This window comes from Photinus pyralis, unplaced genomic scaffold, assembly GCF_008802855.1.
Source record: "Photinus pyralis isolate 1611_PpyrPB1 unplaced genomic scaffold, Ppyr1.3 Ppyr1.4_LG9, whole genome shotgun sequence".
NCBI lineage: Eukaryota > Metazoa > Arthropoda > Insecta > Coleoptera > Lampyridae > Photinus > Photinus pyralis.
The window spans coordinates 15,093,317-15,101,461 of record NW_022170878.1 but is presented as its reverse complement, the minus strand read 5'-3'; positions in this window follow the sequence as shown (position 1 = coordinate 15,101,461).

The following is an 8,145-nucleotide window of genomic DNA, read 5'->3' as shown; positions in this document are numbered from 1 at the left end:
GCAATTTTAAAATTTATTTTCCAGCGATTCTTCATGACCGATTTATCCAATAATTTTTTTGTCCCTAAGTTCCCGAGATATGGCCGAAGAACAGTCTTATTGGGTCACCCGGTACATATCATAAATCATTTACTAACCAAGGGCTGAAGAGGACACTAGTCCTGAGCAGTTCACCATTCATTCACCACTAACCCCATTGTTGTATCATACCTAAAAATTGTAATAAACGTTTTCTGATTGATTGTTTGATTGATTCCCGTACCAATAATGCATCAGTTACCGTCGTGTGTGTTTTTCGCGTTGCGGATCAAATGTAAAGTTACTCGGTGATGTTTTTTACATGACCCTCGAGCGCAAAAAACGACTTTTTTATATTTTTGAAAAGAATATTTAATATGCTATTTTTTAGATAAAAATATACGGTTTTTGTTTGCTTGCAGGAACCTAGGATAAGAACCCACCCTACTTTAGCCATGATAAGCACCACTCAAGATTGCGTCTTCTTGATTTCGAACTGTATTTGTAAAGAAACACTTTCTAACTCCTGTTAGTATGCGATTGTCTACAGACGCGTTAACATTACCAATTTGATTAACCTTGATCGTCAAAAAAAAAAAAAAAATAAATTACTGGTTGCATTTTCATCAGATGGGGCTGATTATTGGACTTCGAGTTTGAGTCAGACCTTGCCCGAGGGTAATCTACTATAAGCATTGTGGAAAAATCGTTTGAAATTTTAGTTCCTGAAGGACCCTGCTCGAGAAGGACAGATTCGACTTCGTTCTGAGAACATATCAGTGGATATCTGGACAAAAGCTTCTGGGGGTCATCGACTGAATGTGGGATTAACGATTGCCCATATTGCTATAGGTACGCAACTAAGTCGAATAATAATCGATATACAAATTCTGATAGTTTTTCACTGCTTTTATCCTGTTAAAATTTGGTATAGAAAATGAGATCTACCAATTTGGGGCTAACGATTAAGTCTTTACCAAATAAGAACAAGCCATCTCATTATGCAAATGAATTTGATTTTCTAACAAGATTCGCGTTTGTATCTAAGAATTTGCGCAATTCGGTTTAGCCTTACGTAACGTAATTTCGTCCTTTCGCGGTTTTCGCCTTCGCCGTGTCCTGGGGGATGGATGTTGCGGAGGTACCGGTGTATAACGCCGAAAGCCTACAGGTATGTTAATACCGATTTCAATGTACGCCTTGTTTGCGCCCCGGGCGCTACTCTCGCATATAAAAGGGGTCGAATTCCGTGTAAACCTGATACCCAACTATATATACGGCGGAATCGGGTTGGACTATGCCTCCAGGTATTATTAACCCAACTGCCTGAAACACAAAAAGATCGTAGCGCGGAAAAGCACTCCGGTTGGTCGCCTGGAGGCGTAGGGCCCGTTCCAACCTCCGTCGCGGCGTTTTCGTGTACGCCAAGTCGCCAGTTCGAGAGCGACGCTTTGGATGAGGGTTTGTCATCGATCTCTCTTGGCGTCACCGAGCACGAGGTCGAGCGTAAAGTTTTCGCCGGTGACTTTAACTTGAAGTGAGGTGCTACGCGAAAAATCACCCTGGAAGACCGAATAGGACTCGTCTCCTTGGAGCCCACGTGCCCTAAGCGGTTTGTCCATTTTTCTACTTTGCAAATAACGCTATGTTCGCATGTGAAACGACATGCTCAATTTCCTTAATCAACTATTTTCAACTCGCGCTGCACTTTCAAAGTTCAATTACTATGCAACTGTTGCTGACAGTAACTTCTTGATCTTTGATGTCTCACTCAGTTTGCTAACTCAATTTAGAAATGTGTATGTGGCGAAGACGCTTGCATTTAATTTAGATTGATGAATTACCGTAAGACGTGTAAGATTAATTACCTTGCAACTACAATTGAGAATATGCAACTTTAATTAAACCTGCTGGGCCTTTTATTATAGCCCGAACTGGATAACTAAAGAAACTATTTCATGCGTCTAATTTTCATTAACCGAACACTCTTTTCGAAGTATTCGCTGGATTTCCATAAACTAACTGTAAACACTGGTCTTAGAAGGTACTCCAGCGACAATTTGACGAATTACGCCTCTGCTTCCATACATGACATGCTAAATTTCATTATTTATCACTTCGGCATTCATATTAAGACATGTAAAGACAATTAAATTTGGTTGTATAGAAAAATCAATCCGCTTTCATTCCTTATCGCCGGTGATTAATACTTAATCTACTCGATGGCGCCTTGATGTCGCTCTACAAAATTTGTTACGATTCTAAAGTGCCTATAGGGATCAAAATAAAAGAATCGTTTTCTATTGAGGGGAATCAATGAATAGGTAGTGCCAGGATTTGGTCAACTGTCGTGGGGATGCGTCCCTGGTAGGTAATATCAGGGACGTTTCACCACAGCTGATGCTCAATGGCTCCATCCTTATTTATCCTGACGCACTCCAGGATGTATTCGTTTGTGCGTACTTCTTCGGTCATCCTGTTTGGTCTCTGTTGCTACTCGTTAAGAAAAAGTAGTTGAACACTGAAAAGTGAAAAGTGAACGCTGGAAGAGAACGCTGAAAATGATGATGGAATTGAATTATGATTTGGAACAGTGAAACGTGCCCATGCTGTCTAGTCTAACTTAGCCGCCCTGTATAATGTGTGTTGGAAGGTAGCCTTGTGAAGTGCAATTCAGATTAATGTGGATTGTATATTTTGTTACTTTTAATTATCAGCTGCAATTTAAAAAAAACTGTATGGTAATCGATTTTCGAGAAAGGAGTACTTTACAATGTTTTTGTGGTGCACCTCAGAGCTAACCGGAAAACACTTTTTCTTATTAATTTTGGTGCGTGGAATCCAAAACAATTCGTACTTTTTCGATTAGACTTCTCAATCAAAAGTTATAGACTAGAAACCAATTCCGAAAAAAATTCAAAGGGCTGTAACTTTTGAATTAGTAGCCCAATCTTGGAACTGTTTGAAATTATGGATTCTGCGGGCCACATTCTATAAGAAAATTTTTTTTCCGGATCGATCTGAGACAATTTTTTTTTCGGGGCTCAAAAAAAGGCAGTGTATTAACCTTCCTTTTTTACCAAAAATCGACTGCACCAAAATTTCTCGAGAAAACACTTTTTCTTATTAATTTTGGTGCGTAGAATCCAAAACAATTCGTACTTTTTCGATCAGACTTCTCAATCAAAAGTTATAGACTAGAAACCAATTCGAAAGAAAATTCAAAGGGCTGTAACTTTTGAACTAGTAGCCCAATCTTGGAACTGTTTGAAATTATGGATTCTACAGGCCACATTCTATAAAAAAAATTTTTTTCCGGATCGCTCTGAGACAATTTTTCTTTCGGGGCTCAAAGAAAGGCAGTGTTTAACCTTCCTTTTTTACCAAAAATCGACTGCACCAAAATTTCTCGAGAAAACACTTTTTCTTATTAATTTTGGTGCGTAGAATCCAAAACAATTCGTACTTTTTCGATTAGACTTTTCAATCAAAAGTTATAGACTAGAAACCAATTTCGAAAGAAAATTCAAAGGGCTGTAACTTTTGAACTAGTAGCCCAATCTTGGAACTGTTTGAAATTATGGATTCTACAGGCCACATTCTATAAGAAAATTTTTTTTCCGGGTCGATCTGAGACAATTTTTTTTTCGGGACTCAAAAAAAGGCAGTGTATAACCTTCCTTTTTTACCAAAAATCGACTGCACCAAAATTTCTCGGAGAAAACACTTTTTCTTATTAATTTTGGTGCGTAGAATCCAAAACAATTCGTACTTTTTCGATTGGACTTGTCAATCAAAAGATATACACTAGAAACCAATTCCGAAAAAAATTCAAAGGGCTGTAACTTTTGAACTAGTAGCCCAATCTTGGAACTGTTTGAAATTATGGATTCTACAGGCCACATTCTATAAGAAAATTTTTTTCCGGGTCGATCTGAGACAATTTTTTTTCGGGGCTCAAAAAAAGGCAGTGTATAACCTTCCTTTTTTACCAAAAATCGACTGCACCAAAATTTCTCGGGAAAACACTTTTTCTTATTAATTTTGGTGCGTAGAATCCAAAACAATTCGTACTTTTTCGATCAGACTTCTCAATCAAAAGTTATAGACTAGAAACCAATTTCGAAAAAAAATTCAAAGGGCTGTAACTTTTGAACTAGTAGCCCAATCTTGGAACTGTTTGAAATTATGGATTCTACAGGCCACATTCTATAAGAAAATTTTTTTCCGGGTCGATCTGAGACAATTTTTTTTTCGGGGCTCAAAAAAAGGCAGTGTATAACCTTCCTTTTTTACCAAAAATCGACTGCACCAAAATTTCTCGGGAAAACACTTTTTCTTATTAATTTTGGTGCGTAGAATCCAAAACAATTCGTACTTTTTCGATCAGACTTCTCAATCAAAAGTTATAGACTAGAAACCAATTTCGAAAAAAATTCAAAGGGCTGTAACTTTTGAACTAGTAGCCCAATCTTGGAACTGTTTGAAATTATGGATTCTACAGGCCACATTCTATAAGAAAATTTTTTTTCCGGGTCGATCTGAGACAATTTTTTTTTCGGGGCTCAAAAAAAGGCAGTGTATAACCAGGGGCGCACTGGCCCGGGGGGGCGGGGGGCGATTGCCACCTGGCCTGTACGTCATAATGGCCCGTTGGAAATTTATAAGTATGTGCTGTATTTAGTTTCTTGCACTATTAATAAATTATTAACACGTTTCTCTAATTGGGGTTGATGTTAGGTTGTTAAAAAATTCTGTTTTAATTGAAGTGTTTTACAATGAATTTATCATTTTTTGTCGTAGCATGAAAGTGCTGAAATACAATGATAGATGACGCAACTCGTGTGGATTGTATATTTTCTTACTTTTAATTATCAGCCACCTTCATTACTACACTAATACTTTAATGGTCCGTAACCAATGCAATTCCACCTGGCCCGCAGTTACCCAGTCCGCCCCTGTTTATTCCGTATAATGAATTTGTTTGAAAACGTTGTAATTCTACCCGCACAAAAACTTGCCAGTCCTCGGAATGCACTTTGTCCTAACGCTTTCCCAAAGTATATAATAATATATAATCAATGGCGATGGTTTGTAATAGGTAGTCGCTTTGCCGTTTCAAAAATATATACCGCTTCATAGCAAAAGTGAACAAAAGTATGTCTCGAATAAGAGCGATAACAGGGAGTGCATTTTGTCGTAACACAGGCAGTATTTGAGATGAGTAGACGAATGTTAACGAATGTCTATGTATGAATAACAATAAAAGTCCTTAAAATAAAGTTGTGTTTATTTAACGTGTGTGAGGCAACGCAATATTTTCCCGACCAGAATGAAAACGTAGCAACGCCGTTTATTTACGAGAAGGAACATTTTCGAGTCGGAGAAGCGCCTTTCAATAAAAAAAAAAACACATTCTGATAAACATGGAATTTATTTTTTTTCGGATCTCTAATAGTAAGGGCTAGTTAAAAGCAATTCCGCGTCGCCGTATTCCGGTGCTACCAGGCGAAGCCCTCAGAAAGATTGATCGAGGTGGGTCTGAAGTGGTAGTGGTAGGTACGTTGGTTATGATTTAAAATTTCGGGAGGGGAGGGGGAAGGGTGGATCGCAATACAATACAAGATTTTTATTCTCTAGAAGGTTTACTCAAAGAACTTGACGGAATCGCTCACAAACCGAAATGCATTTCTAAAGTTTGGTGCAATTCGAATGCCATACCTTCAAAAAGTGTTGTGCCAAATTATTTCCACTATGAACGCAATAATAGAGCAGCAGCAACCACCACCGAAAATGATCAGAAACACGTAAAGGTGTTCAAATTTGAGTGCTGTGGCTGTAGAAATGTCGATTCTCGTCTTCTGAATTGCTTCCTTGTAAAGTTTCACTACGTTTCGTTCATGCAACTGGAATATTCCAGACTCCTTTAATTTGGTAATAACTGCATTGACGCTTCGCATCAGATAATGACCTCTTTTCATTGCAATCACCGTTTGCGTACCGTGTATAACCGTACTATCTTCAAGTCCATCAATTGATAACTTATAGTGAAATTGTACAAAGTAGAAATCAACATCGATCATTAGCGTTGCACATGTTCGGTTAAATATGGTGAACTCGTAGGGAAACGGTCTGGCATTGTTTGGGAAAATTATCACTTTACGTCTGATTTTTGCGTAAGTATTATTTTCTTTGACATCGGCGGCGAAATCTCTGCGAAAAACTTCGTTTATGTATACAGGAAGTTCGGAATCTGCCAATTGAACAACGGATTTAATTCCTTCTTCGTATTTGTCAACAGTTAGAAGATTGAATAAATTCGATGTCAAAGCAGTTTGAATGTGCAAACAATAAAATAGAATAACCACGAGTAACCACCTTAACACCTCCTTCTTCGGCACGTTGCTAACACCCGCGCCTAGCAGTAGAGCGGACACGTCAGTGAATGCTTCGAAAAATTTGCTGGTTTTGTTAACGGCATCAACGCTCAAAAGCCCGTACCACCACACGACCATTTTTAAGATCACAAACCCGAACACTAGCAACCACGTTTCCGTTTTAAAAATAAAACCGAGTCTCTCAATCAGCTCAAATTTGCGTGGGGGTGGAACCACGAAAAAATATGCACACGTACGAACAGTCGAACTTTCGGAAACATGTTTGGAATAACTTCTGTCTTGGAAATTGGTCACCATATCGTATCGACTTATTGCATCCGAAAAATTCGCCTGAATAGGTATAATACTTAAATTCAGCTGCTCACCGAGGGCGTTTAGAACAAGTATCGGAGTATGGCACGCGATGAATGTGCAACCTCGTTTATTATATCTGTGAAAACGTTCTATACTTGGTATCACATGGTACAAGGGACATCCGTGAAAATTGCGTAAATCGTTCTCGAAAGTAACGCCAATTTCCTCGGAGCAGATTTCCACTGTGTACACCTTGACCGTCTTTCCGCAGCTGTTCCCAACGTGAGGGTTACTAGTGTAGAACTCCACGGATTGGATGTTGTAAACGGCAACCACTACGTGAAAAATATCGTGCTCCCAAAGCGTCAGGAATACTGCGGTAAGGTTGCAGGGAGGTAATACCACCACAAACTTTCCCGTTGGAGAAATGCTTCCGTCCCAAATGGCGTTGGACTCCAAACGGTTCAAAATAGAAAACAGGGACTTTTCGCTTTCTGCCTGTATCGCCCAGCTAATGGCGTACTTGTTTTCGGATAGGTGAACTTCGGCAAACGGATCAATGACTATTTGCAAGTTCTGACGAGAACTAGTCACGTAGTTATTGTGGCTGTTGTTTGGGATTATAAAAACCGTTTCACGTTTGTCGAAGACGTGTTGCATCAAACGCGAAATACAAGACGATGTCCACGTACTATTTGCCCCGGTTGGAAACTGGTAACTTTGAATAGAGCCCAATTTTAATAAAAACCACAAGCTTAAGGTGTACATTTTCTTGGCGACACTCCGTGCTGGAATATGAGCACTTATCGACTGAATCGAAATAGAAATGCGTATGGTGTAAGTGTACATTATACACATGTCGGTATGGAAACCCAATTATGGTTTTATAGGAAAGAGGTGTTTAGTATTATCTCGGAAAGGAATCAGGTCAAGAATAGTGGTTTGTTGTTGTATCACAGTAAACAGTATAGGCTAACAGTATTAGTAAGCAATGGGCAATTACGTATTGACATTAGAAGCGTAGGTACATTTCTTGTTTATGTTTAGATATTGTTTCGTTTTTGGTATTAAATCAAAGGCTGTAAAATAATGCGCCATGTTGCTTCCGTGAAGCAGAAAATGTTCCCTAATTGAATATGAGCGTTGCTTCTCAATAAAGGGACTTTCGTAAACCTTGCTGGTTTATTTTAGAAAACTGTTCAAATTCTTTCTACTTTTTCATATATTTACTTGAATACTTACGTATTACATACACTCTGCAGGAATAAATTTAATGTGCAACATCTCAGGAGTTAGTGGCACAATTTTGTAGAGAACTCGTTTCATTAGTTAATTAGTATTGGAATAAAAAGAAGTAGTTAAATTCAAATTGCATTTGTTATAATGCAGTGCATCGTATTTGCAGTTACGTGATCATGATCTCTGACTATTAGAA